The sequence below is a fragment of the Hibiscus syriacus genome, unplaced genomic scaffold (assembly GCF_006381635.1).
Source record: "Hibiscus syriacus cultivar Baekdansim isolate YM2019G1 unplaced genomic scaffold, ASM638163v2 tig00112260_pilon, whole genome shotgun sequence".
Lineage (NCBI taxonomy): Eukaryota > Viridiplantae > Streptophyta > Magnoliopsida > Malvales > Malvaceae > Hibiscus > Hibiscus syriacus.
The window spans coordinates 198,323-210,739 of NW_024063288.1; the positions used below are offsets into that span (position 1 = coordinate 198,323).

Consider the following 12,417-nt stretch of genomic DNA (forward strand, 5'->3'; position numbering starts at 1 on the left):
AAATACTAATACTAATATAAGAAGTATAGTTATGTCAAAACAGAATTCGAATCACAAAATCTAGGAGAATAATATCATATTGATACATATATTTTAATAAAATATTACGTGATACATGTGCGATATGATATTTGTACTTTGACAAATATATAATGTGGCACTTGTACTTTGAGAAAATGTTTAATTAAAAAATTAATATACTTTTATTTTGCTTTTATAAATATTATAATATCACCTTATTTTTTTTGAAAATTTAATAAATTTTTATCAATTACAAGTTGATATAACGGAATGAGACGCTAAGTCTTTTAATTAATGTCAGAAATCGAATCTTGATATTGTGAAAAGAGAAAAGAGAATCACTTCTTAGTTGATCTTTGAAATATCCGTGTCATATTAGTCGATTAATGAATCGAATAATGGTGATGGTAATGATTTTATCTAAAGAGAGGAGCCTAGCATGCAAGTTGTTGGGGGTGGGAGATGAATAAGGCTGAAACTTGTTTGTCATAACTGATTCTCCATAGTTGAAGTACCTAAAGACTTAATTTTCAGTTAAGCTTAATTAAAATTAGGGTAAATTATAGAACAAGTCACTCGATTATTAATAAGGTTATAAGTAAGTCATTTAATTTTAAAAATTACAAAACAAATCATTAGACTGTTAAAAATAAAATGAACCAAAGAATATCGTTAATAAATATTTTCTAATAATTTTTTATTGAATAATTACATCATAAATCACTCGATTATTAGTATTACAAATAATCATCTGATTTAAAGAAGTGATAATGGAATAAAATAAATGTGTAAATGCCCCAATACCCCTAACATCAGCCATTATTGCCATTGGGCTGCCTTTCAAAGTCAAATTGGTTCTTCCCACCAAACCCTAAATAAAAGTCCAAAACCAAAAGAGAGATAGATGATTGTTTCTAAGCCCAAATCTTCTTCGTCTTCCTCCACCCCAAAAAAAAAACCCTAGATCTATCGCCCCTTCAACGGGCCTCACTTTCCGGCCTTCCTATCCGCTCCCATCGTTTCTCTTTGGGGCTTTGACCGGTAAAATTCTCCTTCTCTTACCTAATTTTGGGTTTTTCCTTATCTTTCCGATTTTCTTTCTTTCTCGAATGTTTGCTTTGTTGTTGTAAAGTTTAGAGCTTTGATTTTAAACGTTTGGTGTTTCAGTGTTGCGAGGGAATTAACGATTATGTTGTCAAGCATGAGAAATTATTGGTTTTTGTCCTTGTAGAAATTGCAGAAGTTGGACTTTTTGTTTTAAAACTGTTTTGTTGTTTATATAACGTTCGTTTGGTGATTTCATGCTTTCGTCTGTGCTTTTTAAGCTCCTGTTTTGCCTCTGTAATGATAATGGGTCTTTTTGCTCTCGTTGTTGATCTGGGTTTTTAACGTTTTGTTTTTCTTTTCTTTGTTTTGTGTTTTGTTGCTCTTGATCCGGGCAGATTGCGTTTGAAATCGAATTGGGTTTGATCTTGGCTTTTCCTTTTTCTTCATGTTTATTTTGTTTTTTCAAAATATAATTTTGAAACCCTAGATCTACTCCCCCCCCCCTTTTGTGCAATGTAAAACGTAAGAGGATGTTATAAAATCCCATTTAGATGTGAAATGCCTAATTTAGCCCTGGTGGGTAAGGTGGGCCTACTTATATGTAAAATGCATTGATTTCTTATAATGATCATTTAATGGTAGAATTTTAGAGTTCAATATTTATACTGCTGTTCATCAACTATGTATGCAGTTTACAGTCAGTCTTTGCAGCTTAAAGTTGTACTGATGCAATATCAAAGCTGATAAGATTGTGTTTTGATGAGCTTAATGAACCTTCTCTCTAAATCTCTCGATCGACAAATACTCATTTGTTTACTTTACATGTAGCATCTCGAGTTATGTTACCTTATGGTAATTGGAACTTTTCTTTTATTTTGATATGTATGGACGTTTTGAATTCCTTTTTAAAGTTTTCTTTTGCTCCAGGTGCGAATTTTACTTCTAGACCAAATGGAAGAAATGACAGAAGTGACAGAAGTGACGGAAATGGAAACATCCCCGGTGGAGAATAACAATGCGCTGGCCCTTGTGAGTCCTGAAACACAGGCGGAACCACAACCTAAGCGAAGGAAAAAGAAGTCCATGGTTTGGGAATACTTTACCATAGAAAATGTGAGTCCTGGATGTAGAAGAGCGTGCTGTAACCGTTGCAAACAAAGTTTCGCTTATAGTACTGGTTCTAAGGTAGCAGGGACAAGCCACCTCAAACGTCACATTGCTAAAGGTACTTGTCGGGCGTACTTACGTGAGCAGGATAACAATCAATTCTCCCCATATACACCAACGGTTGGTGGAAGTGAACCACGAAAACGGCATTATAGATCTTCGGTTCACCTTTCATACCATTTGATCAGGACCGTTGCCGTCTTGAGATTGCAAGAATGATCATCATGCACGAGTACCCTCTTCACATGGTTGAGCATCCGGGCTTCATAGCTTTTGTTCAGAATCTTCAGCCTCGGTTTGACAAAGTCAGTTTCAACACCGTTCAAGGGGATTGTGTTGCAATTTACCTGAGGAAAAGCAAAGCGTCATGAAGTTTATTGAGTGTATTCCTGGGCGTTTTTCTTACACTAGACATGTGGACTTCGAAACAAACGCTGGGTTATGTATTTATAACTGGACACTTCATTGATTTTGAATGGAAGTTGCAAAGACGGGTTTTCAATGTCATAATGGAACCATATCCTGATTCCGATTCTGCTCTATGTCATGCTGTTGCTGCCTGCCTATCAGACTGGTTTGGAAGGCAAGTTTTTCCCTCACCTTCAATTATCCGACAAGTGAAGCTGGGCTGGAAAATCTAAGACCTCTGCTCTGTACGAAGAATCCCCTTATTCTTAATGGTCAGCTGTTACTTGGAAATTGTGTAGCTCGTACTTTGAGCAGCATGGCAAAGGATGTGCTTGGTGCAGGCAAGAGATTGTCAAGAAAATCCGTGATAGTGTAAAGTACGTGACGACTTCAGAATCCCATGATGAAAAGTTTGTCCATGTCAAAAACCAGCTTCAAGTGCCAAGTGAAAAGAGCCTGATTCTTGATGATCAAACTCAGTGGAACACAACATACCAAATGCTAGCAGCTGCTACCGAATTGAAGGAAGTGTTCAACTGTTTGGATACTTCTGATCCGGATTATAAGCTAGCTCCGTCAGTGGAAGACTGGAAGCTGGCTGAGACTTTATGCACTTTCTTGAAACCTCTCTTTGATGCAGCTAGCATCCTGACAACTACAACTAACCCTACTGCAATCACTTTCTTTCATGAAGCATGGAAAATACATGCAGACTTGGGTCTTTCAATCACAAGTGAGGATCCCTTCATCAGCAATCTTGCTAAGTCGATGCAGGAAAAGATTGATAAGTACTGGAGGGATTGTAGCTTGATTTTGGCAATTGCTGTGATCATGGATCCTCGTTTCAAGATGAAGCTTGTTGAGTTCAGTTTCACAAAATATGGTGAAGATGCTCCCACACATTTATCAAAATTGTTGATGATGGAATTCATGAGCTCTTTCTTGAATATGTAGCACTTCCACTGCCTTTGACACCGACTTATGCAGAAAAGGCAATGCTGGAAATGGGAAGGCCGACGAGTCTCATCAAGGAAACCTTCTTTTGGACCAAGGACTTCGGATTTCGATGTCTACATTATGGAGACTAGTAACCAGCAGATGAAATCTGAGCTGGATCAGTACATGGAAGTCATTGTTGCCTCGTGTCCAAGAGTTTGATGTTTTAGGGTGGTGGAAGCTGAACAAGATGAAGTATCCAACACTTTCAAAGATGGCTCGTGACATTTTGTCGATTCCAGTATCTGCTGCTGCTCCTGATTCAGTCTTTGATATCACAATCAAACAACTAGACGAGTACCGAAGCTCCTTGCGACCAGAGACTGTGGAAGCCCTGATTTGTGCCAAGGACTGGCTTCATTATGGATCTGAATTAGCATCAAATGCACTAGTTAAAATGGAATTTTAGATGTAGTCCTTGTTTAACTATGGTGGATGCTGAACTGGGCATATGTTTCACCTGTTAGGCATTTAATTTGTACAATTAGAAAACAATTGTATTTGTATGGATGCATGGACATGAAAGCCTTAATTGCTAGAGGAGTTTTTAATATAACATGCCTTGTTTTAAGCTTTTACAGTTATCCTGATTCATTACCTCTCACTTTCATCTCATGGTAAGTTTTGTTCCACTCGAATCCATCGAATACTTATCTCGTACTCTAACCTTTCTCAAATGCCCATATGATCCATATTAAAATTGGTACACTACTGTTATTACCCTTGGAATTGGTTCATATTTAGATGATACGGCATGTATATAGGATTTCCTAATTCAAAATTCCGATATGTTAGGCATAGTTATGCTTCTAAACTAGAGTTATCAAGCTTTAGTAGCAAGAAGAAACTTTTATTTCGATTTCTTCACTCCCATCTTTAATACATAAAACCTAAAATGGGTAAAAAAAATAGGAGGGAAATCCCTACTAGAGGGAAATCTACTCTCTAACACTCTCTTGAGTCTGATACAACTACCCTGCTACATTAACTCATAACTCAACTTCAAGGACATGGACCCTCTGCCCTTCCTCGGGCATTTTCCCAAACCTAACTTTAGCAATCCAGACGAAGAATTGTAATCGAACTCGACTTCGCTAGATCCAACTGTGCACTTTCTTGGCTGGCTGTGAATAAGCACCAAAGTTTCCACAACCTTTAATCTCCATGCAAACTTTTCCTACCATTTCATTGATAGAATTCTCCACCCTCGCACCAATAAGACCACTGCTTTCGCCTTCATATCTGGTATCGAGCTCAGAGAGCTTGGCTCCATCTTTAACTTCATATTTTAGATCCTCAATGGCACCACCGGAGTTGTACATGCCAATAAGTCCCAAGGGTGCAAAACTGAATCCTGGTGCCAAGTGCTTGATAGGTGTTAGTGTGAAGATTTCATGCTCAAGGACCTTGAGGGAAACCGGCATGGATGCATTGTATGGAAGGGTGATTAGTTCACCGGTCTGGTGAGAGTATACCGCACAGTCACCGGTCCATTCAGGGTCCAACGAGGCCTCGGAAATGAGATGGACGTCTCTCCCCTTCACATGGCCTGATATGGAGTCCGTATTGGTTTGGTGGAAAGTATTTTTCCTTGCAACTCTGTTCCATGCTGCACCTTGGCAGTTGTAAACACCGAGAACTCCGGTGTACTTGTTCATGTTCCATATCTTCAACAAGCTGCAATCAAAGAAAAACAGAGACGATAAGGAAATGCAATCAATTTAAACCGAGAACTCCGGTGTACTTGTTTATGTTTTCCATTCCCATACCAGATGAACAGAGTTCAAGAGCTGATCTTACCTAACACCATCACGAGCCGGATCCGTAAACAAACAATCGCGAGTTGGCCGTCCAGGCAAATGAGCACGAAGAATGGACCCATCAGGCAACACCAATTTCTTCAAGAGCTCAAAATTGTGTCGTCCGGGGCATCACTGTTACAAACAAAAGCTTAAAACGTTCAGCCACTGAAAACCATAAAACTAAGAATCAAATGAAATCGATTTCTGCTAGACAACAGGCAACTCCTCCTTGGTCCTTACCTGACATAGATCGGACCACCGCTAATAGCACGTGCCGAAGCGTGGTACTCGGCGGACGGATGAAGAGAGTGGAACATATCCCAATCCGGCAGCATAAATTCCCCAAGGAAAACGCTATTGTAGGCCACCGCCGCAATGTGGATGGTGTGTGAGACTGGATCCCAGGGGTAGAATCGTCTGATGCTCTTACGACCGCCGTCTGTTTTCGAACTGGTTCGACACATTCAAACATCAGAATAAAACCCATAAATAAAAAAAAAAACAAATTACAATAAAATTGAAAGAAAAGCCAAGAAAATTACCAGTAGAGTGCATCAGTGTTTGGCTCATGCAAGCGATGATCCCATTATCGGGAAAATTCCGCCCCACCGATGCATCAAGACCTGATGATATTGGCTCGTCAACTCCACCCGACCACCGAGACCGGCGCCGAGGGTTTCCAAAATGCACTGTACATCCACCTTAACTCCATCTATACCCGCATCCGCAGATAACTGTGCAATTCGTTGTAAAATTTGTACACTTTTTCGGGTTCACTAAACCCAACCCTTGAACCGCTATCGCATCGGTTTTCCAACCCGGTTCATTCTGCACCACTCCTTTGGAAACCATCGGTACCGGATTTTCGACCCGTATCCTTCCATTTCCTCAACTCCCGGCCGGACTCCCCCCCAATACCCCGTGATCGCGTGCCAGACGTACGTACTTCAACCCGTGTTTCTCTTTCGCGATGTTGACGATGTTTTTGATACCCACCGTCGGATCGTCTTTCTTCTGAAATTTCTCGTTTTCTTTTATCCCCGTCAAACGGAGCAACGGTTGCTGTTTCGTTTCCGCCTGATCAACCGATGAAGAAGGAGTTTCCTCCCTGTTTGTGTCCCCACCGACGGATTGCCATCCGTCATCGATGATCACGAACTTCGCCGGCGTCCGACCGGAAGCTAAAGACTCGAGTCCAGCTTCGACGCCTTCTTGAGTCACATCCTGGTAAAAGCGTCCCAGGTACACCACCCGAAATAGTCAACAATTCCGGGTATTTTTTTCTCGTGACGTTGCCGGAAAGTTCTGAGATGTAATTTGACGGCCCTGATTGCTTCCGTGATTGTAGCGAAAGGATCGGTCCCGGCATGGATATAAACGGAATGCGTAAACGACGACGCTTTGGGTCTCTGCGTCGCCGCTCTCTAAACACATCTCGAGTTCGTCGTTTTGGTTCCCTTGTAAAACGGCTCGGAACGGACCTTCGATCAACGGGAGGAAGACGGTGTAAACAATCTGATTTTCTCCGGCGGAGTCCAGGTGGGACCCTTCTTTGGTTTCCACCAATAGGAATTGAGTCTCCATAGGTATGTCTTTGCCTTGATCTCCCATTTTCTGAGCCATCCACCATAACTTGAACCGGAAACACGACATGAATCTGACGTCGCGTAAAGTTCCGATGGGCACCACGTGTCTGCTGTTCTCTTCGTCGAAAACCGCTCCCAGGAAAACCCCCTCAACTGGACCGGACCCCGTGCCGGACGTCGCCATCACATTTTCGGGAACTCCGGTTAGGATTGTCCGGTTCTTCACGACTAATTTCCTCTCGGCGATCCGAACCGCCGGTTTAATCGTCATCCCTTCTTCTTCTTCTTCTTCTTCTTCCTCTTTTTTAAATCGCTTCTCTGAAAATTCCAAAAAAAAAAACAAAAACAAATTACCCATTTTCAGAAACCGTGAATACAAAACATCAAACACATAAAATGGCATAAAAGAGCTTATAATTACCTTAAAAGATAACACAGATACGCTGGATTAGGAGAAACTCTGGAAAATCCAGAAAACCCAGAATTGAAACGTTTTTGAAGATTTAGCTTCGAAAAGCTTGGAGAGAACAGTGAATTTCCAGGCTGTTTAGATCTAGAGTGAAGAGAAATGAAAGATACTCCTATTTATAGCTAAGAATCGTGTACAGTAACAAGTATTTGACACCATTTCCCCCTTTCAATCAAAGTCGATTTCTTTAAAGAATAAAATAAAAGTTTCTTCTTTGATTCGATGAGTTCCCAATTATTTTTTTCCCCGCGACGTATCGGACGGCGATAAATTGGTTTCGCCGCCGTTGATAGATTGCCACGTTCGAGAGTTTTTTGTCACGTGTAAGATACAGTTTTTCGTATGTTTTGGATAAAAAATTTTTTTGTTGCGGGATGATTGGTGTCCACGTACGCACTTTTTGACGTTTCTCACGCGCCTCGCCCATAGACCATCAACGGCAAACATATCTTTGCCTTCACGTTTACAAATATCTTTTTAATTTTAAAAAATATTAATTTTATAAGTATATTGTTGGCTAATTTTCGAATAATGTAGTGAGAAAAAATAATGGCTTCTCATGCGACTTTATCTTATGCATGGACAGTAATGCGACATTGACGGCTAGGGTTTGGACGCAGGGAGAGCAATGCGTCTCCGGGGAACATTGTAGTATTCATCCCATTCGAAGAAATAATCTCTTCACAGAATTAAGTTAGCCATTGTTTTTTTCTCACAATGGGATTACAACGATTGTTAACTCTTTTAGTTTTAATGGAGAATCATAGTCAATTAGATTTTTTATAGAATAACAATAAAATAATTTGATTAAAGATGACGACGAACAATCCTCGAGAGAAAATAAAAAGAGCCTGATATAGAGAGATAAAGAGGGAGCCCAATGGAGAAAAATTGTCTCCTTTTTTTAGCATTGCTCGGGATTCATATACAAACACTTAGTGTTGGTGTTATACCTAAGTCATGTGGTTGTTTGTAGGCTAATATGATGAATAGACCTAACTGTCAAATGGTGGATTTGACTTTAACAAATTACGTGAGATACTTAGTAGTAATGTTAAAGGTCATAGTTACTCGGAGGATATGGAATTTGAAGGTTTCAAAGAACTTTGGAAGAGGAGGTGCTAAGGTGCAACCTACTCAGACTTACCCTCAAAAGATGTTTAAATCGAGTGAAGTTGCTTCAACACCATATATATTCAATGAGGATTGTCGGTGCTCTCGAAGGAGTAATGGAAAGCAACAACATCTCAACGCTTTGTAGGGGCTAAAGATAAATTACTTATAGCCGCAGCAGAGACATCTCAACTGTTTTTAATCAGTAAAGATATTGTATATAATATTTTTAGATAGGGTAGAATGGAGGTTCTCTATGCTCTAGGTAATATAGGAGATAACACGCTCAATTTTACTTGATTTCAAGTCGAGTTTCATTTTTTTTATTACGAGTCGAGCTTAAAATCTTAAGCTCGAGTTTTTGAGTTGAGTTAAACTCAACACTAATCGAATTCAACTCAACTCTAGTCGAATTCAACTCAACCATTTAATAATTTTACAATATTCATATATGTACATACTCTCAAAACATTTCTAAATTTTGTAGCTGCAATTAGTGTTGATAAACGAAGAGGATGATGAATCCACGTCAGAAATGAATGTGAAGGACCCATGATTTGGATAGTATGGGGGACAATGACGTTCATTGGGAAAAAGAGGCAGCAGACAGATCTATGTAAACCAGATAAGATCTTCCAAGCAGCCCGATCTATGTAAACCAGAAATCTTCCAATCATTTGAGATTTTTAATCCTTCACCATGTGCATGCATGCACGTGATATCATTAATTATTTCCAAGCTTATATCATAATATAAGAAAATCACTTACCAAAAAAAACAATATAAGAAATCATATTCATCCCCAATTATTGCATTCAATCATTCGTCTGTCGTCCATGATGAAGTGCCCAACAATAACAAATTGGTAGAAAAAAATAATAAAATCGATAGTATTTTCGGATTTATTACCAAGTTTGTAAAACGCCTAATATAACAAAACTGGTAGAAATAATAACGTTTCTGATATTTTTACCGATTTTTTTTAATAACAAAATTGATAACATTTTTTAGTCATATATAAGGTTACTGCACGTGATCATTTCCTTGCTCAGTGTTCTTTTTTAATATATAATCACTTCTCAGAGGAAGATGAAAAGGCATTATCTAGAGATGGGTATGGGCTAGGCGGAATTTTAATTGATTTGAATATTATATTTCTCTAATGTTATTTTTTGAATTTAGAAGAATTTATCCGATTTGATTTTTAAGGCAAATTTTATATTTGATATAATTTACATATATATAATTCTCATTTTCATTAGTAAAATATAATCTAATGAAAAAAGAAAGGACAGAGATATGTATTATTAGATTATTCTTAGATATATAAAGATACTTAATCATTATTTTGGGTCGTTTCGAAGCTTTTTTATCATAAGTTGAACCCATCTGACTCGATCCTATTTTTTCTTTTTAAAACCCAATCTGATTCGAGTCATATCCCATCCATAACAATGTCCAAACCGATGAAAATTGTTTTGATATTTTTTTATTAATCTAGGTTGATTATAAAGTACTATATGTAAAAATTCTTAATCATCTGACAATGAAAATCAAACACTCTTGCAATCTCTAGTGTTTGACATAGGATCTCTAGGGATAACGACAATTCTTTTAACCAATGAGGTAACTTGATTCGTGTGAAAATATTTTGACATTTTTAACAAGGACAAATTAATGGTTTAATTCACAATTTATCCTTTAAGTATATCTATTTTTTCACTCTGCAACCTAAATATTTTATCATTTTAACCTTAAAATATATTCGTTTTCTTATTTTTAATTTGGAAAAAAATTAGACTAGTCAACTTGTGTCATACGTCATTTAAGTTTTAATTTATTTTTAGTTGTCATAATCAATGACATTTCAACAACATTTTACCCAAATCCAATGCCACGTCCCACGATAGTTGAAGTTGTCTTAATCTAGGGTTTACATAGTTGAATTATCATTATTTGATTAGTTTAGAGTGATTATAATATATTAATTAAAATTTCTTAATTGTTTGATAATAAATACTCAATATTTATGTAGGGTCGTACTCGAATTCAGAACTTCTAAGAATAAAAATCATCCATTTAACATTGAGATAATTTGATTCGTGCTACATAATCTATTAAGAGTTATTATTTAGGCTATTTATATTAATATATTTGTTTATGATCGTAATCGAAGTTAAGGTTATTTATGTAGGGTCGTACTCGAATTCAGAACTTCTAAGAATAAAAATCATCATTTAACCATTGAGATAATTTGATTCGTGCTACATCATATTAAGAGTTATTATTTAAGGCTATTTATATTAATATATAATTGTTTATGATCGTAATCGAATAGTTAAGGTTAAACAATTTTTATTAACTGAGTCGTTAAAAGCAACACTTAAAAATTATAAATTTTGACAAATGGTTAATCATCGGTTAACCGTTAATAAATTATAATTACATTTTATATGTTTGTTAGAGGATTCTTTTCGAAACTTTGATGGTGTATTGGACTATTGCTAATTGTCATGTTCTGAACTTCATAGTATTATTAATGACGATATAATTTGTAGTTTAACTTTGTAGTGTGAATTATGAAAATTTAAAACTTATGTTGTGTTGTCTGTTTTAAAAAAATTGTAATAGGTTACAAGTTCACCTATAATCGAACTGTTAATAATGATTAATAGTTTGTGATTAATCTTTTTTAACTATTAGGTTATAATTAACAACATTTATTAACTGCTATGACAGTTAACTGACCAATTAAATTAAACAATATAGTTAATTGATCGTAAACAACCCTATTATTAGTACGGTTGTTTAACCCTAAACCTTAAATTATATGTTGTTTAACGTTGATTATAAACACTAAATCTCAAATCATTTATTGTTTAAGCCTCGATGATGATTTTATTATATACAAATTATATTATTCGTGATTGAACTTAAACTTTAAATCCTAAACATTGAATCATTTATTATTTAATCATAATTTTAAATCCTAAATCTCGAACCTTTTAACATTTAACTTTAAGCTTTAAACTCTAAACCTTAAATGTTTTCTTTTAATATTTTTATCATTTAAATCATTTTGTTTAAAAAAATAATAGTTTGACAAATATTATTTTCACCGACTTATTTCGCTATTTTTAAAAGAAAAAAAAAATCAAAACTTAACATTCCACGCCATATCATACATCGAAAATGAGATTCTTATTTATTTTTATCATCCATGATATGTGGCCATTTCTAATGTGGGAAAGATTTTAAAAAGTATTTAACATTTTTATTTCTTAATGACTGAGAGATTAAAGTCTAATTATAGTATAAAGATTTGACATCTATACCGACTAAAAAGTATTGATAATTGACCTAGAACATTAATATATTTAATATAAATCAATATATTTAAAATTTATTCTATACCAACTATATGGGCAAAACTCAGGAGATAATGTTATCGAAAGAATTATTTCACGAGATAATACTTTGGCTGGATTAATTGCTAATATAGGATGAATTCTACAGTCTCCATGCAAACTGTCACCACAGCTCGCGGGGACGGCATGGCGACCTCTTTGATCACCCAGAGCGCCTGGCGACCTGTATACACTGTAGAGATCACCCTATCTCAACAATTAATCTGGCGAGAGCATTATTTCAAGAGAAAAAAATTTGAGAGCATTATCTCGTGAATTTTGCCAACTATATGTACAAGTTCATTTTCAATAGGGCCTGAATAATAATGATTAAGAAAACGGCCCATATCTCCCGCCGCCTATACTAAAAGGAACTGTTTGATTCAGCCCAAAATCACAAA

General features: G+C 36.5%; 2 pseudogenes; one reads left to right on the plus strand and one right to left on the minus strand.

The window, feature by feature from the left end:
- Nucleotides 1-923: 923 nt before the first annotated feature.
- On the plus strand, nucleotides 924-4,219 carry LOC120176894 (annotated as a pseudogene).
- A 254-nt stretch (nucleotides 4,220-4,473) lies between these two features.
- LOC120176899 lies at nucleotides 4,474-7,684 on the minus strand (annotated as a pseudogene).
- Between the last annotated feature and the right edge of the window lie 4,733 nt (nucleotides 7,685-12,417).